At 44.9% G+C, this 27,501-nt stretch overlaps 1 protein-coding gene across 2 annotated transcripts in view; it reads left to right on the plus strand.

The window, feature by feature from the left end:
* The first annotated feature begins 5,265 nt into the window (after positions 1-5,265).
* LOC115110438 (mucin-5AC-like) overlaps positions 5,266-27,501 on the plus strand; it is a 41,368-nt gene continuing 19,132 nt past the window's right edge. For both annotated transcript variants that reach the window (XM_029636094.2, XM_029636095.2), the window contains exon 1: positions 5,266-5,723. The gene's annotated coding sequence lies outside the window, so the exon portion shown is untranslated. The remainder of the gene's footprint in view (positions 5,724-27,501) is intronic.

Consider the following 27,501-nt stretch of genomic DNA (forward strand, 5'->3'; position numbering starts at 1 on the left):
GCTAGACATATTCAATCAATCCCTATCCCAGTCTGCTGTGCCCACATGCTTCAAGAGGGCCACCATTGTTCCTGTTCCCAAGAAATCTAAGGTAACTGAGCTAAATCACTTCTGTCATCATGAAGTGCTTTGAGAGACGAGTCAATGATCATATCACCTCCACCCTACCTGATACCCTAGACCCACTCCAATTTGCTTACCGCCCCAATAGGTCCACAGGTGATGCAATCACACTGCACACTGCCCTAACCCATCTGGAAAAGAGGAATACCTATGTAAGAATGCTGTTCATCGACTACAGCTCAGCATTTAAGGCCATAGTACCCTCCAAACTCGTCATTAAGCTCGCGACACTGGGTCTCGACCCCGCCCTGTGCAACTGGGTCCTGGACTTCTTGACGGGCTGCCCCCAGGTGGTGAGGGTAGGAAACAACATCTCCACCCCTCTGATCCTCAACACTGTGGCCCCACAAGGGTGCGTTCTGAGCCCTCTCCTGTACTCCCTGTTCACCCATGATGCCTCCAACTCGATGATCAAGTTTGCAGATGACACTACAGTGATAGGCTTGATCGCCAGCAATGACGAGACTGCCTACAGCGAGAAGGTGAGGGCCCTCGGAGTGTGGTGTCAGGAAAATAACCTCACACTCAACGGCAACAAAACAAACGAGATGATTGTGGACTTCAGGAACCAGCAAAGGGAGCAGCCCCCTATCCACATCGATGGGACAGTAGTGGAGAAGGTGGAAAGTTTTATAGTCCTCGGCATACACATCATGGACAAGCTGAAATGGTCCACCCACACAGACAGCGTGGTGAAGGCGCAATAGAACCTCTTCAACCTCAGGAAGCTGAAGAAATTTGGCTTGTCACCAAAAACACTCGCAAACTTTTACAGATGCACAATCGAGAGCATACTGTTGGGCTGTATCACCACTTGGTACGGAAACTGCTCCGCCCACAACCGCAAGGCTCTCCAGAGGGTAGTGAGGTCTGCACAACACATCACCGGGGGGGCAAACTACCTGCCCTCCAGAACACCTACACCACCCGATGTCACAGGAAGGCCAAAAAGATCATCAAGGACAACAACCACCCGAGCCACTGCCTGTTTACCCCGCTGTCATCCAGAAAGCGAGGTCAGTACAGGTGCATCAAAGCTGGAACTGAAAGACAGAAGCTGTTTTTTCAATCTCAAGGCCATCAGACTGTTAAACAGCCATCACTAACATTGAGTGGCTGTTGCCAACATACAGACTCAAATCTCTAATAATTGGATGTAATAAATGTATCACTAGTCACTTTAAACAATGCCACTTTAATAATGTTTACACACTTTAATAATGTTTACATACCCTACATTACTCATCTCATATATATATATACTGTACTCTATACAATCTACTGCATCTTGCCTAAGCTGCACGGCCATCGCTCATCCATATATTTATATGTACATATTCTTATTCATCCCTTTACACTTGTGTGTGTATAAGATCGTTGTGAAATGGTTGGATTACTTGTTAGATATTACTGCACTGTCGGAACTAGAAGCACAAGCATTTTGCTACACTCACATTAACATCTGCTAACCATGTGTATGTGACCAATAAAATTTGATTTGACCTGTTATGAAGTGTAATGTGACAAACTTGCTTTTAAGACAGTTTTCTATGTATCTTGATTCATGGTGAATTGTACTTGATCAGATCATCATCGCTTCTCATGCCACTGCCTGCCCAGTACAGTGCCCCTGTGACTGTGGTGGTATGATGGCACCACTAGAGGGAGAAACTAGCCTCTTGTCTGACTCTACATAACCTCTACCAGTCAGCCAGTCAAAGGAAATCAATAGCTGTCTTAGGCCATAAAGAATAGAGAGAAAACAGAAACAAAGGGAATGAGAGGTAAATAGTTTAAAGTAGCTTGTTTTTAAGGGGCCAAAATTTACTACACGCCAGGACATTGGTGAAAGGACATAACATGGCCGACGTGAGTCTAGATAAATGCACATAATTAAAAAATACACGTCAAGATGGGGAGGGAAGATCATTGCGGAGATCTGCACAGTCAGTGCTTATAATGTAGCTTCGTCTGAGTGGTATAGAGGAGAGGGGCCCCTGTCCGATTCCCTTAGTAGCAGCATGCATTATTAACAGCAGGATGCAGCCAGAAAGGGCTGGGAAGCACTCCCACTAACCCATCAACCAGAAACTGGCCTGCATGGACATCATCCGGTTTCAGGGTAACAATACCAATTAAACAGAAAGTCCTCTAATGCTAGCTGCATGAGACACGAGGCCTCCTCTATTTTAGTGTTTAGAGTGAAACTAGGTGATAACATGAGTTGTGGATTTTACTAGGGTGTGTGCATAATACAGTTGTATGATACAGCAATCTTTGTTTATCTGAAATGTTCTATTATGACATTTTGTTTTAACATAAACGTTTAAGTCAGCATGTCGCAGTGAGATTAGGTTATTATTGACTGTAGTCGTAAGTATATAGCCAGTGCTGATTTTGTGTTACATGTTCTTCAAGTGTGTTGGTACGCAACATGTTAATGTAATGCCGTGTTGGCACGTTCTGTTCTCCTGGGAGCCCATGCTCACACAGGACAGAAGCAGGTGCACTGCTGGCGTGTGCTAACTTGTGAACATGGTATTCAGAGGCATTTTCATGTATTTATTTTATTTAGCCTTTATTTAACCCAGGTAGGCTAGTTGAGAACAAGTTCTCATTTGCAACTGCGACCTGGCCAAGATAAAGCATAGCAGTGTAAACATACAACACAGAGTTACACATGGAGTAAACAATAAACAATAAACAAGTCAATAACATAGTAGAAAAAAATAATCTATATACATGGTGTGCAAAAGGCATGAGGAGGCAATAAATAGGCCATAGGAGTGAATAATTACAATTTAGCAGATTAACACTGGAGTGATAAATGATCAGATGAACATGTGCAGGTAGAGATACTGGTGTGCAAAAGAGCAGAAAAGTAAATCAAATAAAAACAGTATTGGGATGAGGTAGGTAAATTGGGTGGGCTATATACCGATGGACTATGTACAGCTGCAGCGATCGGTTAGCTGCTCAGATAGCAGATGTTTAAAGTTGGTGAGGGAGATAAAAGTCTCCAACTTCAGAGATTTTTGCAATTCGTTCCAGTCGCAGGCAGCAGAGAACTGGAAGGAAAGGCGTCCAAATGAGGTTTTGGCTTTAGGGATGATCAGTGAGATACACCTGCTGGAGCGCGTGCTACGTCAATAGCATGTAATGATGAACAGGCTACCATGTACTGTGTGCCGTGTTGTAATGTTTACGTCCTAGATATTACTCCATTTCTCGACCAGAAACACGTGTCTGTGAATTTCCTTCGAGGATATTGACTATGTCTGATAAGATGGGTGTCTCCCTTTCTTCTTTTTTTTTGCACAATACCTGCTTCCTCCTTTGTGTGATTTGACTGATATGAGAACAGCCTGTATTACAGCACTCAAGCTTGTGTGTGTGTCTGTTCGCAGGTGTTAGTGTGTATTCCTTGTCAAAGTTAGCACAACAACATCCAGAGGCTTGGCTGAGTGTGTGCCAGTTCTTTTGTGCTGCGTTGCCCCAGCTGGGCTGCTGGCCAAGGGAAAACAACAATGAGATAAATAACAGGGGAACTAGGTGGCGAGTACACTGCCCTGCCCCTTCCTGTCTCCACTGCAGCGCACCACAGCCTGTGTGGAAAAAAACTTCCTCTCTTTGTTGTGCCTGTTTCACCAAGCCAATACGTCCATCTCTGGCAGGTCGAACCTAGTATAGGACCCCCAAACTCCCACCCTCTTTTCCTTGCCTTTCTCTGTGTTTCCTCTCCCTCTCTTTACTTTGTGTGGTAGTTCTTGAGTGTGTGGAGTACCTCTGTTTAGTGTTTTTTCTATGTTTCTACTTCTCTGCTTCCCTCACAATACATTTCCTTCACTACATTTCTACTGTCTGCTTTGGTCTGTTTGACTGGTGTGTGTGTGTGTGTGTGTTTATTGAATGTCATGTTAGTCAAGGCCGTGTAACTAATTATGTAGGTGTGGGCCAGAGGGTTTACCTTTGCTGATCATTTTGAGAGAGAAGTGCGAGAAGAGCTGTCGGGAGTTGGGGTTATTGCATGATAGAATACAAAACAAGCGATATCAATCTTAGCATATCAACAAAGGCGTAGCAGCACAAGGCTACTTTACATTGCCTAGTGACAGTGTAACCATAACACAACCACACAGGTCAGCGCACCATTGAGCAACTGTTCACCGAGGTAAACATCCTGGGGAAGTGTGTGTGTGTGTGTGTTATGATGAACTCCATAGGGTGAGAGCTGAAGGGGACAGAATGTGAAGCACAATGCTTCCTAGCCAGTGCAGACCCTGGCACAAAAGCCTGGCTCATGTAGACAGCTCTGGCTGCACTGGGAGAGCTGAACAACAGCAGTGTAGACGGACAGGCAGCATGCCCACCGAGACTGTCTCAGAAGTCTGGTGTGAAGACAGGAGCGGCACACACAGACAAAGCCTATGAAAAAACGCCCACAATCAGTAAAGGGAGACAATTGTGTCTGGAGGAAAAACACTACAGACAGCGGCAGCTCCTTCAACCTTCCTCTGTTTCTATTCCCTCTTCATCTTGTTTCTGTCTCCTTCGATTCCGCCATGTCTCTGACTCTGTTACAATCTGACATAAAATTGTGTATCTTTATGCACTGGTGATTTTAGTGGCAGCCTCTTCTTTGACAGGTCAAACATGTTTGGTCTCGTCTGTGTGGGGGCTTGTCTGCAACAGATTAGATATCTAGTCCTTACAATAAAGAATGTGCCACTGCAATAAACGTAGTGTTATTAATATCTTTGTGAAGATAGTGTTTATGGATAAAAGGTGTCAATCAATATTCATTATGTATGTGCAGCAGGACAATTTTAGTCCTTGTAGAACCAATAAAGATGTTTGTTTCATTACCATATTAGAGTAATATGGTAGTAGCTAAAATGGCAGTAGACCTAAAGAAAAAAAAAATATGACAGACTATGCTGTGGTACCCTTTGTGGCTGAAATCTCAGCATCCAGTGGTCCAGAAGCAACTGAGAATCCTAACATGCCACCATTGTGTGGAGAAAATGCACCGTTGAAAAGAAAAGAAACTGCAGGAGGTGTGTGCAGGACGAGCGTGGAGTCGGCATGGAGGGAGGGGACGCGGGAAAACTGGTGGAGGGATACGGGAAGGGGGAGACAACCGGTGCAATTTGGGAAGGATGGGAAGAAAGAAAGTAGGGTGACTTGAGAGATGACATCATTCCTCATTTGAATAAATCTCAGCCGGGGTAGTGATTGGTTGTGAGCTGGAGAAAGTCGAGTTACTTGGCTATTCATCCCTTTCAATTTCACCCCCGCGCGCAATGCCGTGGTAAAACCCTCTCCGCCTGTCCATCCGTCCCGGCCAGTAGAGATTGTCTGCGTGGACTGCAAATCGCTTTTCCTTTCTTTGGAAGGGACGTGCAATCACTTCTTAAATCGGCGGTCGACAGAAGTTTCTTGGTAATCTGGCTGCTGTACTTTGGCCTGTTTTTCATCTCGTTCGGTTTCATTTTCCAATTTGTTACACTTTGTATTCGAGGATTCTGAAAGGAGTCGGAGGATATTGTCAAACACTGGGCGTAGCTGGAGATCAAGCTATAGCCAGCAACACTGCGTTGGTAAGTCTAGAGACTGGTTGAGCGTTAGCATGCTAGCTAGCTGTGTACCTACATTTACACTTAAATCACAGAAAATATCAAATGCAAGTTACGATGTGATGGTTTAACAAATGTTTTTCGTTTCCTAAAATATAACATTTTTATATTACGATTTTGATAGTTAGAGTGGGTTAATAATGTGTTAACAATGGGTTAATAATCATATAGATAGTGGGTGAATGTCTTTGTCGACATTGCAAGTCCAATTCACGATTTTCTATTGCAAAGGTAGGTTAGCGTTTTTCGTCATGAATCTTGTTCTGGAGGCAGGTCTGCAGAGTGGTCACTAGCTGGCACAACCACAGTCAAACAATCTAATTTTAAACCTAACTTTAACCACACTGCTAACTCTAATGTCCCAACCATAAATTAAGACCAAAAAGCACACTTTTGTTTTCGTGATTGTTTCAAGTAAAGCAAATTTTGACTTTGCAGCTGGCTCACCTAGCGGAAATCGCTCAGTTATGCCTCGAGGGCAAGATTCATGACATAAACGTCAACTTGAATTGGAAACGGCGCCATACAAATAAGCTTTGTTGAAATGCTAGCTAACTAAATAGGTTACTTGCTAACTGAACTATCCACGCGAGTATGTTGGGTCGCACAAAAACGAGAATAGGAGCAAGTGAATTGTTGCATTTTCCTTCTGCCAGTGAGCTGCTCAAGCCATAAAGAGGATGTTTTAGATTCGGAATTCGATTGCAATTGGGAGGGGGTGATGGGGCGGTGGCAGCCCTGTATGATGGCTGAAATTGATCCCCAGCTATTTAGCTAACCGACGAATGAATTGGCTAAAATAACAGCCTTCCTTTTAGGTAGGGATCTGTGTGTATTAATTTGGATGATTTGCCTTCTCAAAAGCAATTCGTCGTAGTCACTTCATTATATCAACTTTTCTTCTCTCATCCTCCATGGCTGACGCCTATTGTTCTGTGCGGCCAAGTGGTCTCTAGTGAGAACGGCTTCGTTCGTTGCCCTAGGCGAAATGTTGGGCAATTTAGGCTAATTCTGTTAGTCTTTTGCATTAGTCAGAGAACATAGCATCGGCTACTTTTGTAGAATGGCTTAAGTGCTATACTTTATTAGGTTGAGAAGTCTTTGAAGACTCACCCAATTCTTATGATTATTAGAACGTGAGACATGACAAGTACTGTAATCTCAATGCAACAAAACACAATTTGTTCAAACTCTATCATATAGGCAAACATTGTGGCTTCAGGCTATGAACTCGGAGCTGTTTTTTGCTTGTGTTAATGCTATGCAACCAGACCACACTCCTCTCTCCAAAAGAACAATGGTGAATAATGTTAGTCTCCAAAACCCTCAACGTGCAGCTACCATATACATTTACAACTAATCATTATAGATGGCCCACAGACCTAACCTCTGCCCCTGATGTTCGGATGACAATGAGCCTTATAGGGTGGGGTAGTGGGCATGGGTAGGTCAATATTCTGCAATGATCTGTCATGAGGTATTGATGCCACTCAGGAATAAATGGCATCTCAGGGTGATTGCGAGCACTTGTCTGGCTTAGAGAGGCTCCAACATGCTAGTCAACCCTCTGGTGCATTATTGAGCGATGGCTGACTCACAAAGCAAGCAAGTGAATGAGGCAGTGGGATAGAGACACGCTCAGACATGGGCATAATGCATTAATTTGAAATTAAATGTAGATCCTGTTTTACCCAAGTGCTGCTGGCTTGTTACATTTAAAAAAATGTATCTGTCATGTCTATGAATCGAATGATAAGACAGATTTCGGGTTCAATATCCTTTATCTTGTTTTAGCAAAACAACCAATGTGCCAGCATTGTGACATTTGGTACCAAATTCCCCTTGCCACTTCACTTTCACAATAGGCTGAAAATGGATTCCTCCTCCACTCATGTCTCTGCAGGCATTTTGGTTATTACATTGTCTGTCACACCTATTTTAAGTCTCTCCTTTAATGCCATGCACATGTTTTAGTAAGCCTTCTGAAACAGTTGGCCAAAGAAGAGCTTAGATGTCTACAATCAGAAGAGATGCAATTCCATGCGGAATTCATACCATAACATTCTGGAGTGATTTTATGACCGACAGTTATCTTTGCTCTGCCCTTCCTCTGACCTATGCCATGGGCTGTCGGGGAGATGCCTACAGTAATTTGTGCCTCTGCTTGCCCTCAGGCGTAGTAGGCTAAATAGGTTGATTCAGTGACGTCCCCAAACTGTACATATTCAAATTGGTGTGTCCTCTGCCTGCCCTGGACTGGTCCCCTACTCACCAGATCCCTCTCAGGCTGAACCAAGGCCCAGGGTTCTGGTCTGGAAGCACACTTTCGACTGCGCCTACAGTCTTGCTTCGGTACTGCAATTTATCTGATGTCCGGCCCAGAAAGACAATTCCCATAGACGGCCCCATATAGAAGTCAGATTAAACTGGATGCAACTCAGATATAGACGGTCCATGACTCGGCCATCTTGGATGCTGTCTCTATTGCTTTTATTGCTCAGTGGGTTGAACTGTATGACCTTTGGCACTTTCTGTCACCATCGCTTATGAGTAAAGTCAGAGCTGGCAACTAGCCTGCAGTCGTGAGATTATTTTAACCACAGACCTGGGACTGTAGTAGTGGTTTCTGCAGTGCCACTCCATTGTTTGCCATGGTCGTCATTACTGTAATGTGTACTTTCCAGATAAAGGCCTGATAATTCTGCTACGGACATTGGTCCAGCCAAGATAGCTTCCTCAGTGGTATCACAGTTGTCAGTCCTGACAGTTGCTGCGCAGTTTTGAGGGTATATATGCCAGCAGCTGCAGTAATTCATTTTCTGTGTTGAGGCTCTGAATTCTTCCAGTGGGAGGCTGGATAATGGACATGGTTCAGAACCCTGTTGCTATGCCTCCCTCACCACTTTCACAATTTTGCCTGGATTGCTGTGGTTGCTGACTGGCTGCGATATGGCCATAACGTCTACTCAACATGGAAATGATCTTTAATGCTGTCAGAAACTAAAGGCTTGCTGGTTTCTAGTAGGGATGAACGATATATAAGTAAATCTAATTAGATAAAAATGGCAACATCGGTATCGGCCCGATGTAAAGTTTAACACCGATGTGCAAAACGGATGTCAAAGCTGACGTGCATACCTATATAACCTAGGTACATGACATTATGAAGCCACATAAAATTTTGCACTACACGTGCAACACAGAATTCCAGTTAGAATTAACAGTTCTCTGTCGAGCGTGATGTTGGCTTTCACCCTCTGGTTGAGCACCGGTACATACTAGAAGTCGACCGATTATGATTTTTCAACGCCGATACCGATTATTGGAAGACCCAAAAAAAGCTGATACCGATAAATCGTCCGATTCTTTTTTAAATTTATTTGTAATAATGACAGTTACAACAATACTGAATGAACACTTATTTTAACTTAATATAATACATCAATAAAATCAATTTAGACTCAAATAAATAATGAAACATGTTCAATTTGGTTTAAATAATACAAAAACAAAGTGTTGGAGAAGAAAGTAAAAGTGCAATATGTGCCATGTAAGAAAGCTAACGTTTAAGTTCCTTGTTCAGAACATGAGAACATATCAAAGCTGGTGGTTCCTTTCAACATGAGTCTTCAATATTCCCAGGTAAGAAGTTTTAGGTTGTAGTTATTATAGGACTATTTCTCTCTATACCATTTGTATTTAATATACCTTTGACTATTGGATGTTCTTATAGGCACTTTAGTATTGCCAGTGTAACAGTATAGCTTCCATCCCTCTCCTCGCTCCTACCTGGGCTCGAACCAGGAACACATCGACAACAGCCACCCTCGAAGCAGCGTTACCCATGTAGAGCAAGGGGAACACCTACTCCAAGTCTCAGAGTGAGTGACGTTTGAAACGCTATTAGCGTGTAACCCGCTAACTAGCTAGCCATTTCACATCGGTTACACCCGCCTAATCTTGGGAGTTGATAGGCTTGAAGTCATAAACAGCGCAATGCTTCAAGCATTCCGAAGAGCTGCTGGCAAAACGCACAAAAGTGCTGTTTGAATGAACACTTACGAGCCTGCTGGTGGTGCCTACCATCGCTCAGTCAGACTGCTCTATCAAATCATAGACTTAATTATAACATAATAACAAACAGAAATACCTTAATATGGTCGAACCCGGAAACTATCATCTCGAAAACAAGACGTTTATTCTTTCAGTGAAATACGGAACCGTTCCATATTTTATCTAACGGGTGGCATCCACAAGTCTAAATATTCCTGTTACATTGCACAACCTTCAATGTTATGTCATAATTACGTAAAATTCTGGCAAATTAGTTCGTAAAGAGCCAGGCAGCCCAAACTGTTGCATATACTCTGACTCTACATGCAATGAACGCAAGAGAAGTGACACAATTTCACCTGGTTAATATTGCCTGCTAACCTGGATTTCTTTTAGCTAAATATGCAGGTTTAAAAATATATACTTCTGTGTATTGATTTTAAGAAAGGCCTTGATGTTTCTGGTTAGGTACACGTTGGAGCAACGACAGTCCTTTTTCGCGAATGCGCACCGCATCGATTATATGCAACACAGGAAACGCTAGATAAACTAGTAATATCATCAACCATGTGTAGTTATAACTAGTGATTATGATTGATTGATTGATTGTTTTTTACAAGATAAGTTTAATGCTAGCTAGCAACTTACCTTGGCTTCTTACTGCATTCGCGTAACAGGCAGGCTCCTCGTGAGGCAGGTGGTTAGAGTGTTGGGCTAGTTAACCGTAAGGTTGCAAGATTGAATCCCTGAGCAGACAAGGTAAAAATCTGTCGTTCTGCCCCTGAACAAGGCAGTTAACCCACTGTTCCTAGGCCGTCATTGAAAATAAGAATGTGTTCTTAACTGACTTGCCTCTGTAAATAATGTAAAAAACGGCAAAATCGGCCTCCCAAAATACAGATTTCCGATTGTTATGAAAACTTGAAATCGTCCCTAATTAATTGGCCATTCCGATTAATCGGTCGACCTCTAGTACATACTACCAAGTGCGCTATTATTCAGATGTTGTCCTATCGGAGTTGCACAGTAATAGCGTCACAACATACTATGGAATGCCATTTGGGTCTTTGCGTATCAAAAAAGATACACGTCAAATAACACAGTTCTATTATAGAAGGTTGTGTGTTCTGAATTTGCAGGTGCAAGCCAAGCGTCACCACTACTATCAGTAGCACTGTCAAAGCTGTACAAAAAAGTCTGCAAATACCAGCCATGAACGATTGTTTACAATACCGCGTTGGTAATAAAGCATTATTTGTTCGACCGCAACTTCTGGGGTAGATAGCTTTAGCTTGGTACCTAGTTAGCACCAATACAACCAGCCTGAAAACAATGACCAGTAGAAACTGCAGTCATTTTCATTGTTCTTAGCAATGATTTAGGAATCCTTGTAAGTATTCGCTAGGTAGCCACTTGTTGTTCGCCTATTCAAATTGAACTTCAGTTCATGAAAATAAATAGCTAGCCAGCTACTTAATGTTAGCTTTGGGCAACAGGGTTATAAACAGCCAGCTAGCTTCATTTGGCTAGTGAGGCTTGACCGGACCAGGTTATGTATTGTGAAGCAAGCCACAATAACGATTAGGCACAATAGTGGATTTTGCAGTTTGCCTTCAAAATAAAAGTACCTCTTTTGAAAGTGATGCATAAGGTTACAATTGGTGGAATCATGCCATATTCTACTCAATACCCAAGATATTTTTTCCCAATGTCCCCCTCAGAGTTATCAGACTCAAACATCCACGCAGTATTGTTTTTCCTCGGGAATAGTGTTCAATACACATAGGCTGACAATGAATGTGGCTCAATTCAGTTGTTTCAGAGTCCCACAATAAGAGCTACGACGCTAATATTCTCTGGGTGTCACTGGGTAGACTGATACCTAGCTATACAGCTAGCTAACTATATAGCTACTGAACCAGATTGTCGTTTTGCTATGTTTTTGGGTAAAAACATTGTTTGCATCCATGAGCTAGCTATCTTTTTTTATGCAAGCACTGTAGGTGCGCGAGACAACTTTACCAGCATCATAGCATATGTATCGATGAATCGCTGTGACATATGAAATACGAGTGATAGTGTAATAACTACGTAAACAATTAATGAACCCGTTAAATTATTATGTGACGTGCAGTCATATCCAGGTCCTGATTGGTCAACAAGCTTATTTGACACGTCAAATAGTGTTACCTTTTTGACACGCAATGACCCAAACGCCGTTCCATAGAAATCCTGGTTGAGAATGAAACGACTGAACAAATGAACAATGAAACAGCACAGCAAGTAAGTGAAAGAAATGATTTAAGAATGATTGAGGCCACTGTTGTGCTTCAGACATTTTTTTGGTACCCTTCTGCAAATCTGTGCCTCAACACAATCCTGTCTCGGAGCTCTACGGACAATTCCTTCGACCTGCTTGGTTTTTGCTCTGACCTAATATAGACAGGTGTGCCATTCCAAATCATGTCCAGTCAATTACATTTACCACAGGTGGACTCAAAGTTGTAGAAACATCTTAAGGATGATCAATGGAAACAGGATGCTCCTGAGCTCAATTTCGAGTCTTATAACAGAGGGTCTAAATACTTGTGTAAATAAGGTATTTCTGTTTTTTATTTGTAATTTGCAAACATTTCTTAACCTGTTTTCGCTTTGTCACTATGGGGTATTGTGTGTAGATTGATGAGGGGGGGGAAACTATTTAATCAATTTTAGAATAAGGCTGTAACGTAACAAAATGTGGAAGAAGTAAAGGGGTCTGAATACTTTCCGAATGCACTGTAAGTGTTGCCATGGTTTCCACCTGTTTACTGTCAGTTGTGTTTCATTTTGTTCTGCCCAATTCATTCAGCATTATGTCAGTGCTGTGGCAGCCTGTCTACACCATGAGCCAGTCTGGCATGACATGGGTGCCTAAAGTTCCCGATGACAGAAATATGGCTACAGTTATGAGAGTTGAAAGGGGGGGGGATTTGTCAGATGTTTTGAGTCATTTGAAATGCTATTGTCCTGTAATTTCTATTTAAGAAGCCCTTTGACCCAAGCCCCAAATACCATGTAAATTTCTGGGTAACGACTAGGTAGAGTTTTATGTGGTGTTAGCCTAGCTGTTATTTTGTTGAAAAGCCCCGGTTAGCCCTGATGGTGTTGACAACCTGCGAGGGATCAGATTCCATCTGGAACGTGCCTGCTCTGCTTCAAACAGGAGAACATAATCCTCTTATGACCAGAGTCAGTTCCAGTAGTTAGTGGCTGCTAGAGAGCTGGAGCCTCAAGGGTATGTTTTGCTGTCCCGTCCAGATGCCTGCCCTGTTCCTCTCCGTCCTATCTGGTGTCATCGATCCAACCCACCAGATGGCTCTAATGTCATTTACCCCCTGAGTGGAGTCTGTCAGTGGGCACATTGCCCATTATGGAGAAGGACCTGCTCTTCAAGTTACACATTACCCTCTCCTTCAGTCCCCTCCACACCAGCCTCACTGGTGGGTAACCCCCAGGCAAGGGACCCCATTAGTGGAACAGGTCCCTGTCTGCCTCTCTAATGCACTAGCCCACATCCTCACTTTCTCCCCCACGATCAATATCGGCATGGTCAAGATCACACCCACCCCGCTGTTCCTCTCAGCGGTCTACTGTAGGTAGACCGTGCGCTGTTGGGACCTTGTTCGTTGTCGGCTCCGTCTCTCCATTGTTGTGATGGAGCCAGGTCTTTTTGTTTGGTTTCTGGGACACACTAGGCCTCTGTCCTGGGCGCTCTCTGTCTCTGGGTAGTCTCTGGCCCGGCGCTGGAGGACAGTCGGCCTGATCGTACAGGATTAGCAAATCTCTTTGTTCAGGGTTAACAAGCTCTGTCATGTGTTAATCTCCCTGTCCCCGGGGGGCCGAGTCTCCTGAGGCTGGGAGATGGGTGACGCATGCTGGTAAAGTGGGGGTAGTGTGTGTGTGTGTGTGTTTGGGGCCAGCATATTCACCGGATGGGTCCGGGAGCGAAGGTATGTGATGTAGATAGTAGAGGTCGACCGATTAATCGGAATGGCCGAGTAATTAGGGCCGATCTCAAGTTTTCATAACAATCGGAAATCGGTATTTTTGGACGCCGATTTAAACATTTTTAAAATGTTTATTTATTCTTTATTTAACTAGGCAAGCCAGTTAAGAACGCATTCTTATTTTCAATGACGGCCTAGGAACGGTGGGTTAACTGCCTTGTTCAGGGGCAGAACGACAGATTTTTACCTTGTCAGCTCAGGGATTCAATCTTGCAACCTTACAGTTAACTAGTCCAACGCTCTAACCACATGCCTCTCATTGCACTCCACGAGGAGCCTGCCTGTTACGCGAATGCAGTAAGCCAAGGTAAGTTGCTAGCTAGCATTAAACTTATCTTATAAAAAACAATCAATCATAATCACTAGTTAACCGTAATTTCTGGACTATTAAGCGCACCTGAATATAAACCGCACCAACTGATTTAAAAAAAAAACATGTATTTTGTACATAAATAAGCCGCACATGTCTATAAGCCGCAGGTGCCTACCGGTACATTGAAACAAATTAACTTTACACAGCCTTTAAACAAAACACGGCTTGTAACAAAAAATAAATAGGCTTTAACGAAACACGGCTTGTAACAAAAATAAATAGGCTTTAACGAAACACGGCTTGTAACAAAAATAAATAGGCTTTAACGAAATACGGCTTGTAACAAAAATAAATAGGCTTTAACGAAATACGGCTTGTAACAAAAATAAATAGGCTTTAACGAAACACGGCTTGTAACAAAAATTAAACAGTAGCCTACCAAGAAAGTCATTGGTCACTATCTTCCTCCTCCTGTGCACTGAAACCACTGAAGTCATCTCCTTCGGTGTCGGAGTTGAATAGCCACAGAATTGCTTCATCCGATGTTGGATCGTTTTCATTGTCGCTCTCGTCACTTTCATCCGGAGGCAAATTCCCCGCTGAACTGCCCTCAACAACACGCAGCAGTCCAGCCTTTCGAAACCCGTTGATGATAGTGGATTTTTTGACAATGCTCCACGCTGTCAGGACCCACTGGCAGACTTGACCATAAGTGGCTCTTCGCATGCGGCCCGTTTTAGTGAAGGATTTCTCCCCACTTGTCATCCAAGCCTCCCATTGAACACGGAGCGCCACCTTAAATGCACGATTTACACGGATGTCGAGTGGCTGCAAATACTTTGTTGTGCCCCCAGGAATCACAGCTGGAATTGAGTTTGTCCTCTTGATGGCTTCTTTCACAGAATCTGTTATGTGGGCCCTCATGCTGTCCAACACGAGCAATGCCTTGTTCTTGTGAAAGAATCCTCCCGGTCGCTTGCCGTAACACTCCGTATGCCATTCATGCATTAGCCCTTCCGTCATCCATCCTTTCCTGTTGACTTTCATAACAATTCCTCTCTGGAATTTTTCTTTTGGCATCGTCATGCGTTTAAAAATCAACATCGGTGGAAGCTTTTCTCCCGATGCCGTGCAGCTCAGAACACAGGTGAAGTGCCTTTTCTCCCGATGCCGTGCAGCTCAGAACACAGGTGAAGTGCCTTTTCTCCCGATGCCGTGCAGCTCAGAACACAGGTGAAGTGCCTTTTCTCCCGATGCCGTGCAGCTCAGAACACAGGTGAAGTGCCTTTTCTCCCGATGCCGTGCAGCTCAGAACACAGGTGAAGTGCGTTTTTTCATGCCCAGTTGTTTTCAGCGTGACGGATGATTCGCCTTTCCTGTTGACAGTCCGAGGGAGAGGCAGGTCAAACGTCAGAGGAACCTCATCCATATTTATGATGTCGTGCGGGCCGATGGAATGCTCCTCTATCTTTGCATCAGTGAATTTGCGGAAGTTTGAAACGTTTTCCTCGTAGTCGGGAGGGAGCTGCTGACACAGAGTCGTCCGTACCCTGATGACATTGTCTCCTTCCGGGTTGGAGCGAGCAGTCGCATCCGCACTTCGGTCTGCACTTCGGTCTGCAGGTAGTATAACTTTTCATTACATTTCATTACATTTGTTGTACTACATTTCATTATAGTACAACGGTTTGATTTGTCTACTCTTAGCAATTTAGCAATTTCTTCTTAGCTAGCTACATAGCCGTCTTTGTATCAAAGATAATTGCGTAATTATCGTATTTCGTCGTCCTAACGTATCTGCCCAGCAGCTAGCCAGCTAGCTAACGCCCACCGTCTACATAGCTAGCTACATAGCCGTCTCTGTATCAAAGATAATTGTGTAGTCTAGAGCGATTTTCTAGGTTACCTAGCCAGCTATTGTCGTTCTTTTAACGCAACGTAACGTAATCAACACTGCTAGCTAGCCAGCTAGCCCCCGAATCAACAACGCAGCCACTGCCAGCTAGCCTACAAAGTCAACAACGCAGCCACTGCCAGCTAGCCTACTTCAGCAGTACTGTATCATTTTTAATCATTTTAGTCAATAAGATTCTTGCTACGTAAGCTCAACTTTCTGAACATTCGAGACGTGTAGTCCACTTGTCATTCCAATCTCCTTTGCATTAGCGTAGCCTCTTCTGTAGCCTGTCAACTATGTGTCTGTCTATCCCTGTTCTCTCCTCTCTGCACAGACCATACAAACGCTCCACACCGCGTGGCCGCGGCCACCCTAATCTGGTGGTCCCAGCGCGCACGACCCACGTGGAGTTCCAGGTCTCCGGTAGCCTCTGGAACTGCCGATCTGCGGCCAACAAGGCAGAGTTAATCTCAGCCTATGCCCTCCCTCCAGTCCCTCGACTTCTTGGCACTGACGGAAACATGGATCACCACAGATAACACTGCTACTCCTACTGCTCTCTCTTCGTCCGCCCACGTGTTCTCGCACACCCCGAGAGCTTCTGGTCAGCGGGGTGGTGGCACCGGGATCCTCATCTCTACCAAGTGGTCATTCTCTCTTTCTCCCCTTACCCATCTGTCTATCGCCTCCTTTGAATTCCATGCTGTCACAGTTACCAGCCCTTTCAAGCTTAACATCCTTATCATTTATCGCCCTCCAGGTTCCCTCGGAGAGTTCATCAATGAGCTTGATGCCTTGATAAGCTCCTTTCCTGAGGACGGCTCACCTCTCACAGTTCTGGGCGACTTTAACCTCCCCACGTCTACCTTTGACTCATTCCTCTCTGCCTCCTTCTTTCCACTCCTCTCCTCTTTTGACCTCTCCCTCTCACCTTCCCCCCCTACTCACAAGGAAGGCAATACGCTCGACCTCATCTTTACTAGATGCTGTTCTTCCACTAACCTCATTGCAACTCCCCTCCAAGTCTCCGACCACTACCTTGTATCCTTTTCCCTCTCGCTCTCATCCAACACTTCCCACACTGCCCCTACTCGGATGGTATCGCGCCGTCCCAACCTTCGCTCTCTCTCCCCCGCTACTCTCTCCTCTTCCATCCTATCATCTCTTCCCTCTGCTCAAACCTTCTCCAACCTATCTCCTGATTCTGCCTCCTCAACCCTCCTCTCCTCCCTTTCTGCATCCTTTGACTCTCTATGTCCCCTATCCTCCAGGCCGGCTCGGTCCTCCCCTCCCGCTCCGTGGCTCGACGACTCATTGCGAGCTCACAGAACAGGGCTCCGGGCAGCCGAGCGGAAATGGAGGAAAACTCGCCTCCCCTCGGACCTGGCATCCTTTCACTCCCTCCTCTCTACATTTTCCTCTTCTGTCGCTGCTGCTAAAGCCACTTTCTACCACTCTAAATTCCAAGCATCTGCCTCTAACCCTAGGAAGCTCTTTGCCACCTTCTCCTCCCTCCTGAATCCCCCTCCTCCCTCTCTGCAGATGACTTCGTCAACCATTTTGAAAAGAAGGTCGACGACATCCGATCCTCGTTTGCTAAGTCAAACGACACCGCTGGTTCTGCTCACACTGCCCTACCCTGTGCTCTGACCTCTTTCTCCCTCTCTCTCCAGATGAAATCTCGCGTCTTGTGACGGCCGGCCGCCCAACAACCTGCCCGCTTGACCCTATCCCCTCCTCTCTTCTCCAGACCATTTCCGGAGACCTTCTCCCTTACCTCACCTCGCTCATCAACTCATCCCTGACCGCTGGCTACGTCCCTTCCGTCTTCAAGAGAGCGAGAGTTGCACCCCTTCTGAAAAAACCTACACTCGATCCCTCCGATGTCAACAACTACAGACCAGTATCCCTTCTTTCTTTTCTCTCCAAAACCCTTGAACGTGCCGTCCTTGGCCAGCTCTCCCGCTATCTCTCTCAGAATGACCTTCTTGATCCAAATCAGTCAGGTTTCAAGACTAGTCATTCAACTGAGACTGCTCTTCTCTGTATCACGGAGGCGCTCCGCACTGCTAAAGCTAACTCTCTCTCCTCTGCTCTCATCCTTCTAGACCTATCGGCTGCCTTCGATACTGTGAACCATCAGATCCTCCTCTCCACCCTCTCCGAGTTGGGCATCTCCGGCGCGGCCCACGCTTGGATTGCGTCCTACCTGACAGGTCGCTCCTACCAGGTGGCGTGGCGAGAATCCGTCTCCTCACCACGTGCTCTCACCACTGGTGTCCCCCAGGGCTCTGTTCTAGGCCCTCTCCTATTCTCGCTATACACCAAGTCACTTGGCTCTGTCATAACCTCACATGGTCTCTCCTATCATTGCTATGCAGACGACACACAATTAATCTTCTCCTTTCCCCCTTCTGATGACCAGGTGGCGAATCGCATCTCTGCATGTCTGGCAGACATATCAGTGTGGATGACGGATCACCACCTCAAGCTGAACCTCGGCAAGACGGAGCTGCTCTTCCTCCCGGGGAAGGACTGCCCGTTCCATGATCTTGCCATCACGGTTGACAACTCCACTGTGTCCTCCTCCCAGAGCGCTAAGAACCTTGGCGTGATCCTGGACAACACCCTGTCGTTCTCAACTAACATCAAGGCGGTAGCCCGTTCCTGTAGGTTCATGCTCTACAACATCCGCAGAGTACGACCCTGCCTCACACAGGAAGCGGCGCAGGTCCTAATCCAGGCACTTGTCATCTCCCGTCTGGATTACTGCAACTCGCTGTTGGCTGGGCTCCCTGCCTGTGCCATTAAACCCCTACAACTCATCCAGAACGCCGCAGCCCGTCTGGTGTTCAACCTTCCCAAGTTCTCTCACGTCACCCCGCTCCTCCGCTCTCTCCACTGGCTTCCAGTTGAAGCTCGCATCCGCTACAAGACCATGGTGCTTGCCTACGGAGCTGTGAGGGGAACGGCACCTCAGTACCTCCAGGCTCTGATCAGGCCCTACACCCAAACAAGGGCACTGCGTTCATCCACCTCTGGCCTGCTCGCCTCCCTACCACTGAGGAAGTACAGTTCCCGCTCAGCCCAGTCAAAACTGTTCGCTGCTCTGGCCCCCAATGGTGGAACAAACTCCCTCACGACGCCAGGACAGCGGAGTCAATCACCACCTTCCGGAGACACCTGAAACCCCACCTCTTTAAGGAATACCTAGGATAGGATAAAGTAATCCTTCTCACCCCCCTTAAAAGATTTAGATGCACTATTGTAAAGTGGCTGCTCCACTGGATGTCATAAGGTGAATGCACCAATTTGTAAGTCGCTCTGGATAAGAGCGTCTGCTAAATGACTTAAATGTTAAATGTAAATGTCTGATGGACAGGCCTTTACGTCTCATAAGTCTTAGACACCACGATGGTCCATCTCTAAAATCCTCAAACTTCATTGCGGTGGCGATTGTTTTGGCTTTCAGTCGGATCTGCACAGTTGAAACACCTCGGCCGTCTGCTCTCTGTGTGTTGACCCAGTCTTCAAGCTAATTTTCTAGTTCGGGCCATCTGCTTTTCTTCCCTCTGAAAGCTTTTGTTGTCATTTTGCACTGAGCCAGTTCCTCACGCTGCTGTTTCCAACGTCTTATCATCGACTCATTAAGGCCAAGCTCCCGTGCAACAGCTCTATTTCCTTTTCCAACAGCCAGATCGATCGCCTTCAACTTGAAAGCTGCATCATATGCATTTCTCCGTGTCTTTGCCATGATGAGGGTGACAAAATGACTACCGTAATCAGAATGATGGGAAGTTTGAGCGCGCTCGATTTACGTCACATTATGTGGCGGTGCTTGGTTTTTTGGCGGCATGAATCTTGTGAAAGTGGGAAAAATCCATAAATTAGCCGCGCCATTGTATAAACCGTGAGGTTCAAAGCGTGGGAAAAAAGTAGTGGCTTATAGTCCGGAAATTACGGTACACATGGTTGATGATATTACTAGTTTATCTAGCGTGTCCTGCATTGCATATAATCGATGCGGTGCGTATCGTTGCTCCAATGTGTACCTAACCATAAACATCAATGCCTTTCTTAAAATCAATACACAGAAGTATATATTTTTAAACCTGCATATTTAGCTAAAAGAAATCCAGGTTAGCAGGCAATATTAACCAGGTGAAATTGTCACTTATCTTGCGTTCATTGCACGCAGAGTCAGTGTATATGCAACAGTTTGGGCCGCCTAATTTGCCAGAATTTTAAGTAATTATGACATAACATTGAAGGTTGTGCGATGTAACAGCAATATTTAGACTTATGGGTGCCACCTGTTGTAATACGGAATGGTTCCGTATTTCACTGAAAGAATAAACGTCTTGTTTTCGAGATGATAGTTTCTGGATTTGACCATATTAATGACTTAAGGCTTGTATTTCTGTGTGTTATCATGTTATAACTAAGTCTATGATTTGATAGAGCAGTCTGACTGAGAGGTGGCAGGCAGCAGCAGGCTCGTAAGCATTCATTCAAACAGCACTTTCGTGTGTTTGCCAGCAGCTGTTTATGACTTCAAGCCTATCAACTCCCGAGATCAGGTTGGTGTAACCGATGTGAAATGGCTAGCTAGTTAGCGGGGTGCGCGCTAATAGCGTTTCAAACGTCACTCGCTCTGAGACTTGGAGTGGTTGTTCTCCTTGCTCTGCATGGGTAACGATGCTTCGAGCCCAGGTAGGAGCGAGGAGAGGGATGGAAGCTACTGTTACACTGGCAATACTAAAGTGCCTATAAGAACATCCAATAGTCAAAGGTTAATGAAATACAAATGGTATAGAGAGAAATAGTCCTATAATTCCTATAGTAACTACAACCTAAAACTTCTTACCTGGGAATATTGAAGACTCATGTTAAAAGGAACCACCAGCTTTGATATGTTCTCATGTTCTGAGCAAGGAACTTAAACGTTAGCTTTCTTACATGGCACATATTGCACTTTTACTTTCTTCTCCAACACTTTGTTTTTGCATTATTTAAACCAAATTGAACATGCTTCATTATTTATTTGAGACTAAATTGATTTTATTGATGTATTATATTAAGTTAAAATAAGTGTTCATTCAGTATTGTTGTAATTGTCATTATTACAAATAAATAAATACAAATTAATCGGTATCGGCTTTTTTTTGGGGTCCTCCAATAATCGGTATCGGCGGTGAAAAATCGTAATCGGTCGACCTCTGGTAGATAGTACCCTTCTCTCACTTGAAGTCTCTACCAGTCGTGCCATGGCGGTACAGACTCTAAACCTTCTTTTGGCTCCTACTGAACTTCTTTAGAGCACAGGGATTACAGTCTGTCACATCACATGGTTTTGTGATTCAGGTGTCTGTCACACAAGATGTTGCCTTGACTGACACAGGCAGCAGACCAGTGAACAAGAGAAAAGCATATTCCTGAACTGAGTTTACTTGGTCCATTGTCTGTTACCAAGACCATTGAGTTGTCAATGGAAATCATAAGGTTGAAACCATGGTGCATTGTAGGCTATAGCCCAGGAGATAGAGCAGAAAGCAGCTGATTTGGATCCTGTCTGGGGAGTTAAGTGTCCATAGCCTCATTTGTCGGGCATGTCCTGACGTCACCGAGACGGGCCTCACAATCACTTCTTGTCTCCCACCGTGTCCAGGGAAGGAATTCCGTGGAGAGGAGTCAACTTTGTTTGGAGCGGTTTGTTTGTGTGTGGGGCAGGGGCGGCTTCCTGACCTTTGGCCGAGCCTGTTTGGGAATGTGCGAGCCGCGATTAGTGTCAGGGTGATGAAGGCAGCGCACTGACTCAGCTGGGACGGTGTCATGCGTCTTTTGTACCACCCTGGCTCCCCTTTCTTAGCTGGGCAGCGCACAGCAACAATCAGTCCCTCAGTCTCTTGGGTTCTGTTTAGATAGCTGCCCCAAGGCTACAGAAGTGTATAATGGTTTCTATTAAAGCAGAGAGAGGGACGGTACCATGCAGGGAAAGCTAATTGAGTGGAGAGATGAACTGGTGTGTGCAGTAGTCGCTGAAAGGGACTATGATGATGAGTATGGTGTAATATAATGCTTTTATGATGATGATGATGATCATGCGTTCTCTTGAAGCCTTGGAAAGTATGTGTTTTTGGGTGTGATCTATTGTAAGTTCCTGAATGACATTTAATCACACTTGCAGATTTGTCATTTTCCACAATGTATTAATTGTACTTTGAAATGAATTATGATATTAGTAATGCACAGCAGCTGTTCAGGGTTTAGTGCCAAGATTTCCCTCTGAGATGATACATGATGGAGCGTATTAATGGGGGGGAACTTTCGCTTTTGGAGGCGGTGCTGTTAGTTTCTGTTTTGGGCCCTCTGTAGCGCCCTCTAGCACTCCTCTGTTTCCCTTCTCTTCTCTTCTTTTGTATCAGAACCATCTGCACCAACCCCAAAATAAGTTGTTGCCATGGGTCTAACCTTTTATTCTTTGTGTAGTCTTGTCTGTGTAAGACTGGTAGTACCACCCATTCTGGTTTCACCTGCTACAGTCTCTTGCTTGTAAGACTCAATGCTGCATCATTCAACAAAATGTTTCATGTTTTCTGGTCCTCAACGCACCATGTCTGGTGTGTATGCTTGTCCTCCCTCAGAGGAATAGTGGACTGCTGCAGGGTTTCTGCTTTAGAGTTTACCTCTGGCCCTATGCCAGTGTGTGGTGCCTCAAACATTAATGTTCACTTAACAGAAACCTTGTGGAACTTATCTCAGCAGTGTTGAATAAGAGCAGTGGTTTCTAGATGAAGACGCCACACAGTCTCAACATTAAACTGAGAGATGTTCTGTCAACACAGGCACCAGGGCGTCTTAACACTGGCCAAGGAGTAAAGACACCGGATCCCAGTGTTGGCAGCATGTGGTGATGAATGTGTGTTGATGGGTTCAGAGGCCGTTAAACTGGCCTCTTCAAACCAGACTCCCGACCGTTAACTCTTGAATCCTCTGGTGCCACGGTTATCAATTCTATCGCTAGGCATTAAGGGAAGGTTACGGGAGCGTTAGGAAAAGCACACTAAACTGATCTCCTGTTCGCTTGCCCCGGCTTCCTTCCGCTACAATCCTCCCATTGACAGCTATTTACAGCTGACCCTGGGGGACATGCAGGCACAGAGAATGTATGTACACACAGCAGTGTACTAGGAAAGCGGTGGCGGTTGCCATTGCTAGCTATTCATAAGTGCCGTTGACCGCTGTGATTTTCAGTAGCCAGGCTCTTGTTCCTAGCAAAGGGAGGCCCTGATTAGACATGCACACACAGGCCACCAGGAGAGACGACATTAAGTTAGCATTTAGCCCACCCACTCCTGCTGGGAACATTCATTGGGAATTGAACATGTATCATTTACTCCAATAGGTTTTTGTCGATTTGTGTTTTATCAAACAAATTGACCTAATGCCCCAAAACACAGCCATACACATGCAAAAGCTTGTATAGGTGTTAGAGGTCGACAGATTATGATTTTTCAACGCCGATACCGATTATTGGAGGACCCCAAAAAAAAAGAAGCCGATACCGATTAATCGGCCGATTTTCTTTTGTTTATTTGTAATAATGACAATGTTATGTTATTTGGTTTAAATAATGCAAAAACAAAGTGTTGGAGAAGAAGGTAAAAGTGCATTATGTGCCATGTAAGAAAGCTAACGTTTAAGTTCCTTGCTCAGAACATGAGAACATATGAAAGCTGGTGGTTCAATATTCCCAGGTAAGAAGTTTTAGGTTGTAGTTATTATAGGACTATTTCTCTCTATACCATTTGTATTTAATATACCTTTGACTATTGGATGTTCTTATAGGCACTTTAGTATTGCCAGGGTAACAGTATAGCTTCCATCCCTCTCCTCGCTGCTACCTGGGTTCGAACTAGGAACACATCGACAACAGCCACCCTCGAAGCATCATTACCCATCTCTCCACAATAGCCGCGGCCCTTGCAGAGCAAGGGGAACAACCACTCCAAGTCTCAGAGCGAGTGACGTTTGAAATGCTATTAGCGCGCACCCTGCTAACTAGCAAGCCATTTCACGTCGGTTACACCAGCCGAATTCCGGGAGTTGATCGGCTTGAAGTCATAAACAGCTGCTGGCAAACACACAAAAGTGCTGTTTGAATGAATGCTTACGAGCCTGCTGGTGCCTACCATCGCTCAGTCAGACTGCTCTATCAAATCATAGACTTAGTTATAACATGATAACACAGAAATACGAGCCTTAGGTCATTAATATGGTCGAATCCGTAAACTATCATATCGAAAACAAGACGTTTATTCTTTCAGTGAAATACGGAACCGTTCCGTATTTTATCTAAGGGGTGGCATCCATAAGTCTAAATATTCCCATTATTGCACATCCTTCAATGTTATGTCATAATTACGTAACATTCTGGCAAATTAAGCGGCCCAAACTGTTGCATATAAGTGACACATTTTCACCTGGTTAAGGATGCCAGATTGAATCCCTGAGCTGACAAGGTAAATAATCTGTCGTTCTGCCCCTGAACGAGACAGTTAACCCACCGTTCCTAGGCCGTCATTGAAAATAAGAATGTGTTCTTAAACTGACTTGCCTAGTTAAATAAAGATTAAATAAAGGTGTTCAAAATATTTTTTAAATCGGTGTCCAAAAGTACCGATTTCGATTGTTATGAAAACTTGAAATCGGCCCTTCCGATTAATCAGTCGACCTCTAATAGGTGTACACACTGAGACTCTGCACAGTTTTTTAAAAGGTCAAAGTGGCGATTACCGTTAGAATATACTCATGACCTGATTATCGGCTGTGATTGGGAGTCCCATAGGGCGGCGCACAATTGGCCCAGCGTCGTCTGTGTTTTGCCAGTGTAGCCTGTCATTGTAAATAAGAATTTGTCCTTAACTGACTTGCCTCATTAAATAATACATTTGAGGACTCCTCTCACGCTTGTGTGTCTAGGCAATCCGAAAAGCTGGGATCTCCCAGTGCTGTTGGAGGCCTGCCAGATATCAGTATATACAGTATAGGCCTGTAAGTGTCTGTGGTGTCTGTGAGACACACAGAGGCATGAATATGGCTCTTGGAGGATGATCATACTTTGCCCAGCTGGTGTTCTATCGTCAGCTGCTGAAGTGCATTAAGCGTCTTGTCTATGATTGATTAACAATAATGAGATAAAGGTGTGTGTGTGTGTGTGTGCGCACCTTCATCCTATTGTTTGGTTTCTCCCTGACATGACAGTGAACCCCTGCCCTTGGTGGTGTGTGTGTGTGTGTGTGTGTATTTCATGACCTGTGTGTGTGTATATTTCATGACCTGTATGTGTGTGTTCTTTGTTCCCTGTATCTGTGTTGCTCATTGGTGAGGCTTGTACAGAATGTTATGTGGGATGCAGTTTGATAAGATGGAGCAGCTGTTTGGGAAGATATCAAAACCATCACTGTCCAAGGGACATTTTAAAAACGCTAACTTATTTATCTTTCTGAACCTAAGCTAACAATGTATAAATAAAAACATGCAACTCTACATGACAGTAACAACATATGTCTGGACTCATCTTCCTCTCTTTATTGCTTCCCTAAATAACAATGAGTTCTCCAGACAACATGGACAGGAAGTTGTTCCTCTCCTCTTGGGGGGTGGCGAGCGTCCTTTGGTTGTGATGCAGCTGGTTGACCCTTGTCATCTTCTATCTAGGCTGCAACCCACATCCTCTAGCCGTTTAGCAGCCGACAGCTTCTGATATCCCACTCCAATGAACAAAGTATATCTAACACACTACCATCTGTGGAGAATCAGCTTGAGATGTTTTACACAGGTAATCCTAACGCTATCCATCTCTAATCAAGCATATGACTGCAAAGACAATCAAACAATATTTCAACAAAGACAACTACAACATTGCAGGGTTGTCCAAAGTCAGTCAAAATATTGCCAGTGCCAACACATGTATCATTGGGCGTAGTTGTATGTTCCTTACTACATAGGGTGATGTAGACGGGGCGAGGGCCTTAGACTAGAGCTGTGTAATCTCCCAACTGGAGGAAAAAGAGCAGAGCAGTGTTCCTCTGGCTGAGGGCTGGAGATTTATCACCACAACAGAGCAGAGCTGGGAAAAGCACAGTCAAGCTGTCTGGCTGTTCAGCAACTGCAGGAATAGAACTGTTCAGAACACAGGAAGGGGAGGTAGAGAGAGAAAGGCACCGATTGGATTTGACTTTATTTCTTCTAGTTGAGTTGTCAGGGCTATCGACGTGTGAGAGTCCCTGGTGTCAATCTGGAGTTAGGTTTTGTTGTTGTTTTTCTTTTTGAAGGGTTGGAGTCAGGGCAGGCGTCTGATGTTAGTGTAGAGCTCTGTTTTTGGCAGAGCGGCATGGTGTGAGGACTAGGTTCTTGAACAGAGCGTCTCTGTTGGACTGAGCTTAACATATAAATGTGTGAAACACGGTTGCTGTTGCTTTCACTTGCATCCAACACACACACACACCTCACTCCAAATGTGACTGCTGTGTCACTCAATTAAGTTGATTGCCCTGTGCGCTGTGGCAGGGCTCTCTCCTCCTCCTCTCACTGCCACTGTGTTGTCTGAGGTGTGTGCGTGTGCGTGCGGTATGGATTTTCTCCCCAGGGCTTTTCCTCTCTCCTTCTCCCTCTCTCTCTCTTCCCCTCTGGCCTTGCTCAGCTGCTCAGACCATCTGTGCGAACACAAACAGAGAACAGAGGGGTAGAAAGAGTGGGGGAAGTTGAGGAAAAGGCTTGGAGAAAATGGGAGGTTTGGCAGGGGAACGAAGGAAGGCACAGTAACGTATTTAGTTTTAGAGGATGAGTAAGGGATGAGAGCAGAGAGAAAGGGGGGCTGTGTGGGGAGTGGTTCCAGGAAGCTGACAGTATAGACTCTCTCCACTAGAAAGGAGGGGGAGCAGCAGCATCTGGGTATGGGGGAGAGAGGAGCTGAGTGGAAGTGGAGAGGCCTTCTAGAGTCCGAGCAGCGCACTGTCGTTCCAAGCTTTGCAGACTGTATCCCCTGTTCCCACGCTCCTCAGGCCAAGCCACTTCCTCTACCTCGGTGTTGCTTCACCGTGGAGCCAAGTCTCCTGTCCTGTCAGACTACTGACTCTTTACGTTTCCCTGTTATTAGGCCTCTCTCCAGGGTTGTTTAGCATGAAGCTCTCTGCAGAATGGCACATCCTGTTCTGTCTGCTCCTAATCTGTTAGGATCATTGACCTTAAACACATTTGCTCTACATTCAAAACAATATTTCTGCATACGCCGTATGTAGTGTTTGTCTGTATATCTGTCTGTAGGAAAGCCTTTATCTGATCCCTCTGTGGCCTGTCTGCTGATATGAAGGCTCAGTGTCATGCATGTCTTGTCACAGCCTGACCATACTATTCTCTTCTCTTTGC

The sequence above is a fragment of the Oncorhynchus nerka genome, linkage group LG26 (assembly GCF_034236695.1).
Source record: "Oncorhynchus nerka isolate Pitt River linkage group LG26, Oner_Uvic_2.0, whole genome shotgun sequence".
Lineage (NCBI taxonomy): Eukaryota > Metazoa > Chordata > Actinopteri > Salmoniformes > Salmonidae > Oncorhynchus > Oncorhynchus nerka.